We start from the raw sequence: 16,003 nt of genomic DNA on the forward strand, positions 1-16,003 counted from the left end.
TTTCTCTAGACATCAATGCTGGTTGCACAGACTGGTAAGTTTAATATGTGACAGCTGTCACACTGCACTTGTATGATACAATATTGGTGAGTGTCACACACCAATTAGGTTTGCATTGTTTTTAAATAAAAATCCTAATTCATTAAGCACATACCTGTGATTATGAAATAATAAAAGAGCAAAAATGAAGAAAAACAAAATGTATTTATTTAAATTAACCTCAGAAAATAACCTTTGTTTTTTTTAAGACAGGATCTTTATTTATCAGGAGGTCTGAAGAAAAGAGCTGGTGGGAGCGCCACCACAGGAGCAGGCGGCCCCGCGGCCATGCCCGTCACAGTCTAGACTCATGTCCTCCTCATCGTCCTTCTTGTCTTTAGCGTCACCTTCCTTTGGAAAACGCTTCCACATCACCCTTGTTGGTGGCCTCCACAGCCTCTGCAGGAAGGCCAAACTGGCACATGAGGGGCCCCGGCTGCCCCGAGTCCAAGGCCACGCTGAACATGTCCAGGGCCTGTTGGAACTGGGGCGAGGTCAGTGTGCTCTGGATCTCTCCTGCATTCTGGGGCAGTGACTCCCCGAAGGACGTCAGTGTTGGCGAGGATGGGTGCCATGATCTCTAGCATCAGTAAGCTGGTGAGGTCCACCTGCTGGCTGCCTCATGGTGGCCAGAATGCTCTGGAGGTCGCTCAGCTGGATGGGCTGGGTCGGGCTGGCTGCTGTGCTGGTTCCATTACCTGAACTGGCACAGAGCTTGGGCTGGTTGCCGAGGAGCTTGCTGGGGCAGAGGGGGCTGGGGTGGCACGGGCAGAAGAGGTGGTGGAGGATGGGGTGACCGCTGCCAACTGGCTCCGGGAGCTGGACGAAGAGCTTCTTGCAGGAGACCCACCGCTGCCCAGCAAGCTGGCCAGACCTGGCCCAGTCAGAGCTCCACGGCCACCCAGTCCCCCAAGGCCCGCTGGTCCATGAGCTGCATGAGCTGACTGTGACGCACGTTCCCCAGCAGGCTCTGCAGACCGCCCTCACCACCCAGGGCGGACGGCTCATGGCCCCCACTCCCACTCGCCCCCAGGGCCCCAGGCATGGGGGGTGGTTGTTCAGGTGCTCCTCATCCTGGTGGGTCTTGGGCTCCTGCATCCAGAAGAAGAGCCGCTTGGATCCAGCCTTGAACTTGAGCACGGAGACCTTCCCGCTGGGGCACTGAGGCACGTGCTTGAACTCACAGTCATCGGGGAAGTTATAGTCGTTTTCCACGGTCCCTGATGTCCCGTCCTTCCGGCAGAAGTGAATAAGAGTCGTCGGTCTGCTGGATGTACACGAGCCCTTTCTGTTTATCCGGAGTGACGGTAGTGCCTTTCAATGACATTTTCCCTGCCTGAAACTCCACCAAATACTCGGAGGACCCCCAAGAGCCTGGCATCAGGCTTGGGAAGAGAGAGCCTGAAGTTGTCATCCCTTGGCTGAGAGGTGTGGTCCGGGTTCTCTCTTCCTCCTCGGCATCTGCCAGGCCCCGCAGAAAATAACTTTAAAAACCTTCAACTAAAGGAATAAAATAACAAAATGTTAATCATTTTGAAAGGCCCCAGCTCCATGCCTCAAACCCTGAGTCGAGGCTGAGCCCCGCTCCCGTCCTTGGCGGATAAGGTTTCCAGGCTACCGCACATTCCTCAGACAAATATCCCTCTTAAGCACAGGGGCCCAGCAGTCCTGTTTGTCCTTGAGACAGTTAGCAGCACAGTTACACTGATAAGCAGGAACCATGAAAAAAAATAACCTTACCCTTAGATGGCCAATAAGAAACCTGTTACTTACCCCGCGTGAAACCTGCCCCTTTACCCTATAAAAACCCTGTACCCCAAAGCCCGGTGTGCCACTTCACCGAAGCTCCGGCTGAGGTTTTGCTGCGCACCCGCAGGCGCCTGTGTACCTAATAATTAACCTCTTGCTTTTGCAGCCAGTGTTCGCGTGATTTTCCTTGGACAGGGGGACGGAGGGTCTTTCAATTTGATGTATAAAACTATAAAATTACAAATAATCATGGGAAAATAAATGGAACATAGAAAAGCGTTGATATCTTCACTAGACCAAGAAGTATTAGAATTCATTAAATACATGTAATTCTGACAAAGGAAAATGGATAGAGGCTATGAAATATTTAATTCATAAACATCAAATAAGACAACAGAAATATAAACAACATGTGATCACAACTGTAATAATGTAATATTTGAAACAACTATGAAATGTTTTTACCTAATTGGTGTTGCTTTACATATGTGTGTGTATGTTTTTATGTATACATGTGCATATTTAAATCTGTATGTGCACATGTGCAACTGTGCACATTTATATATGCATCTGCATATGTAAATGTATGGGTATCTGCATATGAATGTAAATGTGTGTAGACATATATGAATATATGTGTGTATGTAGATCTATGCATATATAATAACCATTAGGTAAGATATTATCAAAGGGGTGTGGGTACATTGCAATTTCCTTAAAGCAAAAATAGTTTTATTCTTTAAATAAATAAAATTAACAAGTTATATATTCTTTAGTATAAAATTTCATCTATTAAAATGACTAAAGATAAGTCAAGGAAAGAATACAAAAGATATATCTACCAACATACCTCTAGTAAGATACTAATGCAAACTATTATTCTTTCAAGAAAATGGAGTTGGTAAAATAATGATATATTCCCAGATTTTTTAGTATACAACAGTTATTAAATACCAGTAAAGAAATAAATAATAAATTAGAGCTGTCATGAGAAGAATTGTATAAAAGTACAGTACTATATTTCCAATATTATAACATATCTAAAGATGTAGGTACATATAATTATGTATGTACAAAATATTAGCAACCTTTATGCCTCTGTGTCTTATGGATTTTACATTCATTAATATTCTGCAGTTACAAGCCTATAGTTACTTATAATAATTATGAATTCTTTGTAAGAAAAAAGGAGAAAATAGAAAATGGTATATAACAAGTATTTCTCTCAAGATAACAATTTGTTAAAATTTATAACATGACGTGTCAATATCCCTCATATGTAAAACTCAATTTAGTAAGAAATGTGTTGTGACCATAGTTTGATATTAAAAAACGGTTAAAATCAGCATGTTGCAGGTAAGAAACTATGAAACTGTTTCAACATATGGTAAAATGGGCATAAAATAATAATTGGAAGTATCTTTGGGTTATAAAATTTAATTTTAACAAATTAAATTATTATTTTATTATTTCATTTGTTTTTTTTTTCTTAGTTTCACATGACATTAGAGTACATTTTGTTCATATATACAATCATGGAGTGCATCTTATTGTAGTTGCGATGCCAGTTTTGTGGTTGTATATGATGTGAAGATTCAATGTGGTATATTCATATATGTATAAAGGAAAATTATGTCAGAATCATTCCTCTGTCTTTCCTGTCCCTATATTCCTCTCTTCCTTTCATTCCCTTTTCATAATCTACTAAAACTCTATTTTTCCCCTCTCTCCCTCGCTAGCATTCAAATATAAGAGAGGACATTTGACCTTTAGTTTTTTGGGATTTGCTTGTTTTGCTTAACATGAAAGTCTCTAGATCCATCCATTTACTTTCAAATATCATAAAGTCACAGTTAGTTACTACTGAGTAATATCAAACTGGGTATACATACTACAAATTCATTATCCATTCAACTGTTGAAAGGCATGTAGGTTGGTTCCTTATCTTAGTTATTATGAACTGAGTGCTATAAACATTGATAAGGTTGAGTCACTGTAGTATGCTGATTTTAAGTCCTTTGGATATATACCAAGGAGTGAGATAACTGGGTCAAATACTGGTTCCATTGCACATTTTCTGAGGAATCTCCATACTGTTTTCCAGAGTGGTTACACTAATTTGCAGTCCCACTAGCGATGTATAAGAATATCTTTCTTCCCACATCCTCACCAACATTTATTGTTGCTTGTATTCTTGAGTGTTACCATTCTGACTGGAGTGAGATGAAATCTCACTGTATTTTCATTTTGCCTTTCTCCAATTGCTAAAGATGTTGCACATTTTTTTCATTTATTCGTTGACCATTTATATTTCTATTTTTGTGAATGGTCTGTTTAGTTCCTTTGCCTATTTATTGCTTGGGTAATTGGGTTTTTGGTGTTAATTTTTTGAGTTCTTTATATCCTAGAAATTAATGCTATAGCTGTGGGGTAGGTGGCAAGATTTTCTCCCACTCTGTAAGCTTTCTTGATTGTATCCTTTGCTGTAAAGAAGATTTTTAGTTTGTTATAATTAAATTTATTGATTTTTCATTGTGTTTCTTGCTGTGAAAGATGGTTTGTAAACCCACATGATAGAGTGTTGGGCCTACATTTTCTTATACTAGATTCAGGGTCACTGTTCTAATGCATAGGTCTTTTATCAACTTTGAGTTGAGTTTTGTATAGGATGAGAGATAGGGGTCCAATTTCATTCTGCTACATATGGATTTCCAGTTCCCCAGCATGATTTGTTGAAGAGGCTATCTTTTCTCCTATATACATTTATGATGCCTTTGTCTAGTGTGAGATAACCAAATTTATGTGACTTTGTCTCTGTGTCTTCTATTCTGTTCCATTGGTTTTCATGTTACTTTGTTGCTAATAACATGCCATTTTTGCTACTATAGCTCTGCAGTGTAAGTTAACATCTGGTATTATGATGCCTCCTGCTCCACTTTTCTCACTAAGGATTGCTTTGGCTATTCTGGGCATCTTTTTTTTCCAACTGAATTTCATGTTTGCTTTTTCTGTTTCTATAAAGAACATTGTTGGAGGTGAGGTGAGGTTAAGCATCATTGCAGAAGAGTGTGGCAGAGGGAAGTAGTATACGTGATGATCAGAGGCACAGACAGAGACTCCACTTTCTACATACAAAATGGATACCCCTTAGCCATGCCCCCAATGAACTACTTCCTCCAGATACCACTCAGTTAATTCCATCAGGGATTAATGCACTGATTATATTAAAGCTATAACCCAATCTTTTCTCCTCCAAACCTTCTTGCATTGTTTCCCATGTGAACTTTTTGGGGACACCATATGTAAACCATAACAATGGAATAATTTGAGGAGGATGGTGTTTGTTCTTCTTTGAAAGTCTAGTTGAACTAGGCTGAGAATCCATCTGGTCCTGAGTTTTTCTTTATTGGTTGTCTTTTGAAGATGTCTTTAAACTCATTGCCTGAATTTGATCTGTTTAAATTTTCTATGTCCCCCAGTTAAATTTGTAGGTCATATGTGTGTAGAAATTTGTCAATGTCTTTAAAATGTTCTGTTTTATTGAGTATAAGTTTTCAAAATAGTTTCTGATTATCATCTGTACTTCAGTAGTCTGTCATGATATTTACTTTTTCATTGCAAATTTTAGTAATTTGAGTTTTTCTCTTTTTAGCTTCGCTAAAGGTTTATCAATTTTATTTATTGTTCAAAGAAGCCCCTTTTTGATATGGTGAATTTTTTTAAACTTTTTTTTATTATTGTAAACAAATGGGATACATGTTGTTTCTCTGTTTGTACATGGCGTAAAGGCATACCATTTGTGTAATCATAAATTTACATAGGGTAATGTTGTTTGATTCATTCTGTTATTTTTTCCCTTCCCCCCCACCCCTCCCACCCCTCTTTTCCCTCTATACAGTCCTTCCTTCCTCCATTCTTGCCCCCGTCCCTAGCCCTAACTCTAACCCTAACACTAACCCCTCCCACCCCCCATTATGTGTCATTATCCACTTATTAGCGATATCATTCATCCTTTGGTTTTTTGAGATTGGCTTATCTCACTTAGCATGATATTCTCCAGTTTCATCCATTTGCCTGCAAATGCCATAATTTTATCATTCTTTATGGCAGAGTAATATTCCATTGTATATATATATACCACATTTTCTTTATCCATTCATCAATTGAAGGACATCTAGGTTGGTTCTACAATCTGGCTATTGTGAACTGAGTAGCTATGAACATTGATGTAGCTGTATCTCTGTAATATGCTGATTTTAAGTCCTTTGGGTATAGGCCAAGGAGTGGGATAGCTGGGTCAAATGGTGGTTCCATTCCAAGTTTTCTAAGGAGTCTCCACACTGCTTTGATATGGTGAATTTTTAAAAAAATTTTGTTCATTTCAATTTTATTTATTTCCACTCTGATTTAATTATTTACTTTCTTCTACTGCTCTTGGTGTTGATTTGTTCTTCTTTTTCTAAGGCTTTGAGATGTAATGTCACGTTATTTATTTGGTGACTTTCTTTTCTTTCAATGAATGGTCTCAGTATTATGAACTTTTCTCTTAGAACCATCTTCATCGTGCCCCAGAGATTTTGATATGTTTTATTTCATCATCAATTCTGAAGCTTAATTTTGCTGGGTATAGTTTTCTTGGTTGGCATCCATTTTCTTTCAGAGGTTGATTTCTATTATTACAAGACCTCCTTGTTTTAAGGGTCTGGGTTGAAAAAAATCAGCTGAGATCAGAATTGGCCTCCCTCCAAATATGACCTGTCATTTCCCTCTAGCAGTCTTAAAAATTTTATCCTTACTTTGTATGTTGGGTATTTTCATAATACATGTGCATTAGTGAAGGTTCATTGTAATTTTGTATATTTGGAGTCCTGTGAACATCCTGTGTTTGATTTTCCATTTTTAATCTTTGGAAAATTTTATGATATTATTTCATTGAAAAGATTGTGCAGGATTTCTATCTCCTTACTGAAGTGGTTTTTCACTTCTTGGGTTTTCTCTCTGAATTCACTTCTTAACTATGAACTTTCTAAATTTCTTCTCTAACCTTTCTTCCACTGTGATATCATTTTACACTGTTAAGGAGGTAATTTGGTTTGTTTGGGATGATTTGTTCCTTTACTTTTTCATAATCTTTGTAAGTCTACCCCTTTATCTGTATGAATCTGAGGTGGCAGAGCTTCTAACCTATGAATTTAGAGTGTCCCTGGAAATTTTCCATTTTTTCTTGAGGAATGTATTACACACAAGAGTAGTAGTCAGTGGCTGTCCAAGTCCTTCTTCTTGTGGAGCTAGTGGAGTAGCCCATTGTCAGCTCCCCTTCTTGTTAGTATGAGGTGGGGCAGGTTGGATGTTGTTGTCTTCTCTATTCACAGTAAGGGGTTGCTCTCGAGTTCTGTGAGAGTAGTTCCCAGAGGTAAAGATCCTAGAGACAGTGTTTGGGTCCAGCTTTGTTGAATGACATTTGTTCTGAAGATTTTAAATCAGCACACTCTGGAGCCCTGGCTGCTTCTGATCCACACCAGCAGTCCAGACCCCTGGAGTTTTCCCTGGGTTCTGCTTCTGCAGCAGAGGAGTCAGTCTTTCACCCTGATAGGCTCAGTCACAAAAGGATTGAAGCGAATGTTCACTCCCCTGACCCAATCAATTCCCGTTCCTCCCCAGCTGGTTCTGTGAACCATCAGACTCAAAGGGTGAAAGGCACTCAGGATCTCTAGGATATGATGTCCTGAATTCCCCTGGATACCACACTCTTTATGCCTAAATTTCACCTGGTTTTCTAGTCACACATGAGTCATTGGTGAGCCTCTGCCAGGTCAGGTTTTAGGAATCAGCTGGAATTACACAGGTCTGGGCACCAGGGTGTTGATGCACACTCTCTGGCTTCCATAGTACAGCTGGAAATAACAGTGGCTGTCTTGGCTCTGTGTGGGTTACCAAGAGAAGCACAGTGTCTTTTCCACACAAGAATATATTGTGGCTCTCTCACTGAATCAGTTTGAGAATGTCTTTGATCACTGATTTCTCCTTTCAAGACACTCCATAGTACCACCTAAAAAGTGGTTTTCTTAGTCTCCCTGTACAATTTGCCTGTGATGGATCTGCATGAGGAGCTGCTGGCACAAGCAGGGGATTTTTTCTTTCTTTTTAAATTTATTCTATCCAATTTTCTGAGTACCTAGGTGTTCTGAGAGTGTGGTATTAAATTGCAGTAAGGTTTACTTTGTTACCTACCACAATGAAAAGTTGTTTGTTTTCCTGGTCCACATCACAGAGCAATTTGGAAAGTAAACTTCTCTGCTCTGCCATCTCAAATATAGTAAATTATGGTAAGGTAGTAGATGTAAGTATTTACACATTGGTGGTTAAAACCTAAATATACAACTTAAAACTATTTTTTGCAATCAATATGTATTAATACCCTACAATGTTTTTTTTATATTGACCTGATAACCTCTAATTTTTTGCTCTAACAAAATACCTTAGGTTTGGTATGTTATAAAGTAAGAGATTTACTTAGCTCACATTTTGGAGGTTGAAGATCCAAGATAGGACAGCTCCTTTTTTTTTTTTCAGCCTTAGGGAGGGCCTCCATGCATTACAGACAGTATGGCAGATGACATAATGTTGGAAGTACATGGGAGAGAAAATAGAGAGCACAAGATGAGAAAAGAAGTTGGAAAGATTCAGGGGTGAAGCTCACTTTTTTAAATAAAAATTTTCTTATAGGAACTAACTAGTTTTCTGTGAAAACTACATAAATTCCTTCAGAAGACAGGGCTCCTACTAACATCCATGACTTAAAAGTCCCACCACCCCTCAAAACTGCCATACTAATGGTACAGCACATGAACTTTTGGAAACACACTAAAATTACATACTACTAGAGCAACCCAATTTTAGGAATTTATGCTCAAAATTCAAGGCTGAATTTTAGATGCAGAGATATTTCTTGTCATGGCACTTTTAAGAGTAAAGCTAATTTCTGCCTAAATGTACCTTGAGTGTGATTTTTCTTGAACACACACATACCCCTAAACTAGAAAATGTATGTTAATGATTCTTTTCCATATTAAATGATACTGTAAAAATGTTTGATTGTAAGTCACTTAAAATAGAAGAGTTAAGAAGATTCTAATTACTCCAACACCACACATGAACAGAGGAAAATAAAAACTTTTGTATTTCCAATTGTGGGATACAAATAAATATTTTCTTATGGTTCTCACAACTGTCCTAGTAAAACTTTCCTCTGAATTGAAAATGTGATATTTGATCCACAAATACAGTTTAAAGATAAAGTGCATTTATTTTAAACAGGTACTAACATGGAGTGTGAAAGGAATAAAGCTGTGGCAATTTCTCCCCTGATTCTGCCCCCTCCCCACACACTATTTTTCAATCTAGATTGTTAACTTTCTCATTAGTCATTGGTCCAATCAGCCTGTGGGCTTCCACTACTTAAGGGTAGTTCCCCTGCTATGAGTGCTCTTTCTCTTTCTCTCTTCTTAAGGGCAGACATTCTGTTCATCTGTTTATTAAAAATCTCATGTGAGTTCCCACATTCAGAGTGGTTTTCTGGGTTCTTTCAGAATGCAAATTTAGAAATAGAAACAAACAAACAAAATATTTGATAAGTTTTCTCAAAGTTTATTACTTTGAGATAATTGAGATAATTGAAAATAGATTTGATTCTCATTAGAAATACTTTTTCTTTAATAGATGCATTCTTTAAAGGTATCTGAGAAAACTACATTGATATGACAATGTATTAAGAATTATAAAGTCATTACTATCAGAATTAACACACAACGTTCCTTTAGCATTATACACTTTTTCATAGGGGCTCCTAACATTTCTACTGTTGATCTTGGACCATGAACTGTTTAAATATATTCATCTTAAAGTTGGGTCTCCTTTTTCTTGTGCCTTGGTATATTTAAATGATATGTAACTAGAATAATGATGAAGTTTGTAATTATTATATTTTGACAAAACAGATTCACTATTAAACTTAAAATTACATTATATTTTTATTTTTAGCATACCCCAATGAAAAAATGAACTATTTTATCATTGCTGATTTGGTCACTGAGTTGCTAAATTTATAAAATTTTGCCCTAGTTAATCATGGTAAAAAGGAATATCAAATAAAATTTAATATACCCTAGAAAATCCTATTAGTTTTAAAGCATATTATCAATGGACATACTTGTAAAATATACACTATACTAACATAATAGAGATATTTAACCATATGAATTGCTAGAGTGAACAAAGATCAATGGTAGCTTCTGAAAAAGGACCTAAATTGCAATTGTAAACATGTTTTGAAAATTTAAAATCTCAAATCTCAGATAACTTTGAAATAGAAACACCTCCTTCGAGTGTTTTAGAAACAGTTTACACTGCATAATATTTTTGAAGCATTTCCATCCAGGAAAAAAAAATCAATTTTAAAGTTATCTTGCTCAGTTGGTTTTACTGAGCAAAGAAACACTCAGCATATCCTTAGAATAGAACAGATTTTTATCCATAAACAACATTGCACCTTATGGTAAAATTTTTAAAAATCAGAGTTTACAGAAGGAACAGATGAGACTGCTAACCTTTCTGTCTCTAATTGTTCATACATTCAATGATGGAGAGAGGAAAACCCTCTCTCATGGATTTCTGACAAAGGGATATATTTTTTCTTTTGGGATACAAAAGCCTTAGCCTGTTCCATGACATAAAAGATTGAAAGAAATTTTATCCTTTTTTTTAGTGAGATATGATTTGCATATATTTAGTCTTTGCATAATTTCTCCCTTTTCATGAATTCAACCTCTTTAGTGCACAGTACTTGGGATTTTGGCAAATGAATATAACATAGTAACTACCACAACAATCAATTCACATCTTACAGTAGTCTATTCTTTTTCTTGGGGAATGTGCAGTGCATGTTTAAAACTGCAGATGATGCTGCACCTCATATATGTTACATTTTTCCTATACATATATACCTATAGTAAAGTTTATGTATTCAATACAGTAAGAGATTAATAACACTAGCCAAAAATAAAACAGAATAATTTAAATAACATTCAGCACTAAAAGCTAGGTGAATGTGGTCTGTAATAGTTTAGATATGAAGTATCCCCTAAAAGTTCATGTGTGAAACAATGCAAGAAAGTTTAGAGGTAAAATAATTGAGAGATGAGATTCTTGTCCTGATCAGTGCATTAATCTCCTGATAGGGATCAAATGAGTGGTAGATAGGTAGGGTGTGGGGGAGGTGGGTCACTGGGGGTATGATTTCAGAATTTATATTTTGTCCATGGTGAGGGGAGATCTCTCTGCTTCCTAATTGTTATCTTCTGAGTTGCTTTCCTCCTCAAAGTGTTTATGCCACCATCTTCTGTCTCACTTTGGGCACAGAGAAATGGAGTTGGTCATCTATTGACTGAGACCTCTGAAACTGAGCACCAAATATAATTTTTCACTTTTAAAATTGTTTTGGTCACAGTGGTGAAAAAGCTGACTAATATATGATCTCTTTCTCTTCAAAGAGTCAAGACAAGAATCACTATGTACTTTCAGACCATGGTTGACCATGGCTAACTGAAAATGTATGTTAGTTAACTTTTCATGCTGTAATAAAATATCTGAGAAAAACAACTTGAAGGAAGAAAGTTTTTTTTTAACTCACAATTGTGGAGCTTTCATTCCATAGTTGAGTGGTTCCTTCTTTGAGGGAAGAAGTTAGATCTCAGGGGGATGCTTTTGGAGGGAATATAGAGACCTTAGTCTTTCCTTCTCTCTTTCTCTTTTCTTCCTGGTTCCCATGAGCCAAGCAGTTTTCTCCCCTATTTACTCCCACCATGATGTTCTGCCTTAATGCAAGACCAAAATCAATGGACCAACCAGCCACAGACTGAAACTTCCAAAATTGTGAGGCAAAATAAAAGTGCTTTCTCCTTTTAAGTTGGTCAACACAGGTATTTGCTATAGTAATGGAAAAGTGACTAACAGTGTTAAAATCCCCAACTTTAATTATGGATAGGTCTATTGAACTTTCCAATTTTATTATGTTTCGCATTCACATGTTTTGAACCTGTTATGTGACATACATTTGCAATTATTAGGTCTTTTGGGGAATGTGTCCATTTATCATGATATATATTTCTTTTTATTTGTGCTATATTCCCTGTTCTGAAGTCTAGTCCCTCCAGCTTTATTTTGATTAGCATTAACTTTATGTACTTTTTACATGGTCCATTTTTAAAGACATTAACAATTATGTGCAAATATTTAAATAAAATTTGTAATAATTACATATTATTTGTTTTGCATTTTTTAAGCATAAAAATCTGTCATTTGATGGATATGTTTACAGCATTTATACTTAAGAAAAATATTAATAGAATTATATTTAAATCTATTACTTTGCTAGGTTTTTGTTTTGTTTTTATCTATTCTAGTTTTTCTCCTTTTCTGCCTGATTTTGAATTAATGAAACATTGTCCATGATTTAATTTTTCCTCCTCTAAATTATTTTTTCCTTTCAAAATACTTTTATTTAAAATAAAAAAATTACAAACAATCAAAAAAAAAAAAGCCAACACAAACCCTGCCTTTCTTTTAAATCCCACAGCACAGAGCAGTTTGGTTTCCATCCTATTGCACATGATCTGGCCTGGTTCTGAATCAGGAGACTGCTGGGGTTGGGGTTCTGCCAAGGAAGTGGGGTTCAGCCTGAGGGAAGGAGACCAGCCCCTCCTGCTACCTCAAGGGGCAGATCCTGGGTTTCTAGAGCCACCGGCAGCACACCCCCACTGTCGCTAGGCCCTACTGTATCTTTCCTGAGGCCCCAGTGGTCACAAGGGGAGCAGGAACTGGAGAGAAAGGCAGAAGAAATGTGTGAGCGAGAGGTCAGACTCCCAGAAACAAGAGTCTCATTAAGGCATTTGGAACAGATAAATTAAGGAAGACCTCGCCTTCACAGAAAGCTGGGGTAACCAGTCACACACACATGCAAGTTCGTAGAACCCTGACATGGGAGGAAAGGAGCTCAGTCACTCTCTGGAGCCCCCATCAACACACTGAAGAGTCACATCCAGGGATCCAGTCCACTGAGGTTTCTGTGAGGAAGGATTCTGCCTCCACTGTAGTTTTAGGACCCCAGAATGATTTCCATGATATGATCTAGTTCATTCCATTCCCAGGACTCTGGGACACAGAAGAGGTTGTGAGGAGGTTCTGGAGGGGGGCAGCACAGGCTCCTTTTCCACTGCAGATGTGTCAATGTCCAGAAAGAAGTCACCTAGGCCAGAGTCCCCTAGGTACCGGGAGCTCAGAGCTTCCAAGAAGACTGGGTCAGGTTGTGGTAGCACTTTATTCTGGAGGCCCAGGGGAGCCCCTGGATTCTGAGGACCTTCTGTCTCCTCCATGGATGTCTCGAGCTCCCTGAGGGATAGAGCCAATGGTGGTGGACAGGGAGAAATCTTCTTCACCAAGGAAGAGGGGCTCACGGGGCAGGGCAGGTGCTGGAGCCGGGTGAATGGCAGCCTGGAGTTACTGTAGGGTGTTGTGGATGAGGACATGCTTGCAGAGACTGGGTGCTTGGGGGCCCAGGCTGCACTGGACTTTGTCTAGGGAGATGCAGAGCAGAGCTTGCTGGCAGTTCCGCAGGCTTCCTGGACTCCAGTCCCGCTTCTCGTCCTCTTCCTCTTCTTCCGAATCCAAGTGTTTCCTCTTCAGACCTCCCACCATGATGCCCTCCGCTGCCAGGTTTGTATCGACCACCTCCTGGAAAGCCTATCGTGTTGCCCTCTAAATTTTTATGTGATGTCCCAAGCTAACAATTTATAAAGTTTTAGTTTCTAATCATACACCTTCAAAATTATTATACTATTTTATGTAAAATGTAAAAACTTTAGTTTTACTTAGTTTTTACTAAAGATTAATCATCTTATGAGCAAATTAAAATGAGGAAATAGGTACTTTAAAATTTGTGTGAACTGTTGTGCCCAAAGGCTTGAGACCCCACAAGGACCACCAGAGACCACGATCAATGCAAGCAGCAAAGAGTCATTTATTAGCGAGTTCGAACCCGGTCCTCTGCGTCCTTAATAACGACGCTAAGGAGAGGCCCGAAGCCCTTGTCAGCAGGGTTTTTATAATCAAAGGCAAGCAGTTTTACAGTGTTCTTTTAATTGGTTAACATTTGAACAGCTAAACCTCCTCTGGTTGGGTCCGGCCAATCTATTTGATTTCCATTGGGTCCTGTCAGAACTGAACGGTCCTAGTGGAAGAAGGGAGGAGGGAAGGGGTGAACTATGTAGGAGATGAGTCGGGGCTAAGTCCCCGCTCCCTGTCCTTGACGGATAAGGTCTCCAGGCAACCGCACATTCCTCGGACAAATATCTCTTAACAACCTTGGTAAGCACAGGGGCCCAGCAGTCCTGTTTGTCCTTGAGACAGTTAGCAGCACAGATACCACTCTGCTCTCAACAGAACCTATTCAGTTCTTTATGTAGATCTAAGTTTATATCCAATAGTTTATCCTTCTGACTAAAGAAATTCCCTTAACATTCCATTTAGTTCAGCTCTTCAGGAATAGATACTCTGTTTTAGGGAATATTATTTCACCTTCATTTTGAAAGATAGTTATAATGAATATAGGGTTTTTTTTTTAAATTTGTTTTTAATACTACAAAAATGTTACTGGGTCTTTTATTTTGCATATTTTCTAGCTAGAGTTCTGCTCTGTTCTTGGACTTTCTGTGTAGAGTGTGTCTTCTTTCTCCAGCTCTCTTCAAGCATTTCCCTTCCTCTCTGCCTTGTTACTCTTTGAATAATATGCATATAAGAATTTTCTCTCCTTAGGAGAATTTTCTCCCCTTTGGGTTCTCTGAAATTCTGAGATTGGTGATTTCATTTTTCTTCCTTTTTTTAAAAATCCTCAACCATTTTGCTTCTGTACCTTCTCTCCTCTGATATTCTCAATGGTAAAACATATTTTGTATTGTCTACCACTTCTGACTTCTTTTAAGTACTAATTTTCTTTCTGTGCTTACATTCAGGTTAAGTTTTCTTGTTTTGTTTTCAAGTTCACTTACATTTTTTTCTTAACTTGAATCTACAGATAAGGTTATGAAAAAGAATTCATCTCTAATGCTGTATTTTGTTTCTAACATTTCCATTAGATTATTTTTGGAACTTTCATTTATTGCTGAACTTTTAAATTATCATTTTTAGTGATGTTTTCCAATCTTTCACTAGATGTTTTTGATAAATTAGTCATCAACTTAAAATTGTTTTCCCTGAAAGTGATCTTTAAGTCTGATGGTTCTGTTTTGTCTGTTAAGAAGGGGATGTTTCCTTCTTCCTTTCCCTACTCCTTCCTCTGTTCCTTCATTCCTTTCTCCTCTCTTCTGTCCCTTCCTCCCTCCGTCCTTTCCTCCTTTCTTTGCCTTCATTTCAGATGCCATGTGTATAGGACGATGATATCTATAGGGTTTTGCATGAGGAAATGAGCATACCTTGCTTCTGTTGAAACAGCAGTAAATGTGTGTGTGTGTGTGTGTGTGTGTGTGTGTGTGTGTGCATGTGTGTACTCCTGTCTATCTTTGTCTCACTAAGGGCTTCATATTTTCTAGGTATACCTTGCAATTATAGTGAGGGTTGGGGTGTTCAGAGGGGTTTTCTCAACCTGTATATTCTAACTTTGTTTTTTGTCTTCCCAATGTGAAGGAAGGAATCTCTATTATCTTGTCCTGAATCCAAGAGTAGACTGTTGTGACTTTATGACCATATTTTTCCCTATGGAATAGACTATTTTTAGAGCAGTGTTAAATTTCAAGAAATATTAGAAAGCCTTAAGAATTGGATACATGTCTCTCACTCTCTCATGTACAACACATATATCATTTCCCCTATTATTATGATTACTGTAAAATATCTGTTAAAATTGATGAAAGAATAATGGTACTTAATGCACTCTTTTCTGGTACTTTCTGGGATTTTGACAAATGTGTGACACGAAACCCATTGTGATAGTGTCAAGAGGTATTGCATAGCCTAGTAATCCATAGGGTCTTCCTATCTCCCTTCCTCCTGTCTCCCTTCTCAAAATTCTGGCAACCATTGATATTTTTACTGTCTGCATAGTTTTGCCTTCTTTAGAATGTCCCATATTTGTAATAATACAGTATAGAGCCTTTCCATATTTGGT

General features: G+C 38.0%; 2 pseudogenes; both read right to left on the reverse strand.

Annotated features, from left to right (window-relative positions):
- Positions 1–264: 264 nt before the first annotated feature.
- LOC124973991 (proteasomal ubiquitin receptor ADRM1-like) lies at positions 265–1,453 on the reverse strand (annotated as a pseudogene).
- An 11,487-nt stretch (positions 1,454–12,940) lies between these two features.
- On the reverse strand, positions 12,941–13,539 carry LOC124973961 (SERTA domain-containing protein 3-like; annotated as a pseudogene).
- Between the last annotated feature and the right edge of the window lie 2,464 nt (positions 13,540–16,003).

The sequence above is a fragment of the Sciurus carolinensis genome, unplaced genomic scaffold (assembly GCF_902686445.1).
Source record: "Sciurus carolinensis unplaced genomic scaffold, mSciCar1.2, whole genome shotgun sequence".
In the NCBI taxonomy this organism is placed as follows: Eukaryota; Metazoa; Chordata; class Mammalia; order Rodentia; family Sciuridae; genus Sciurus; species Sciurus carolinensis.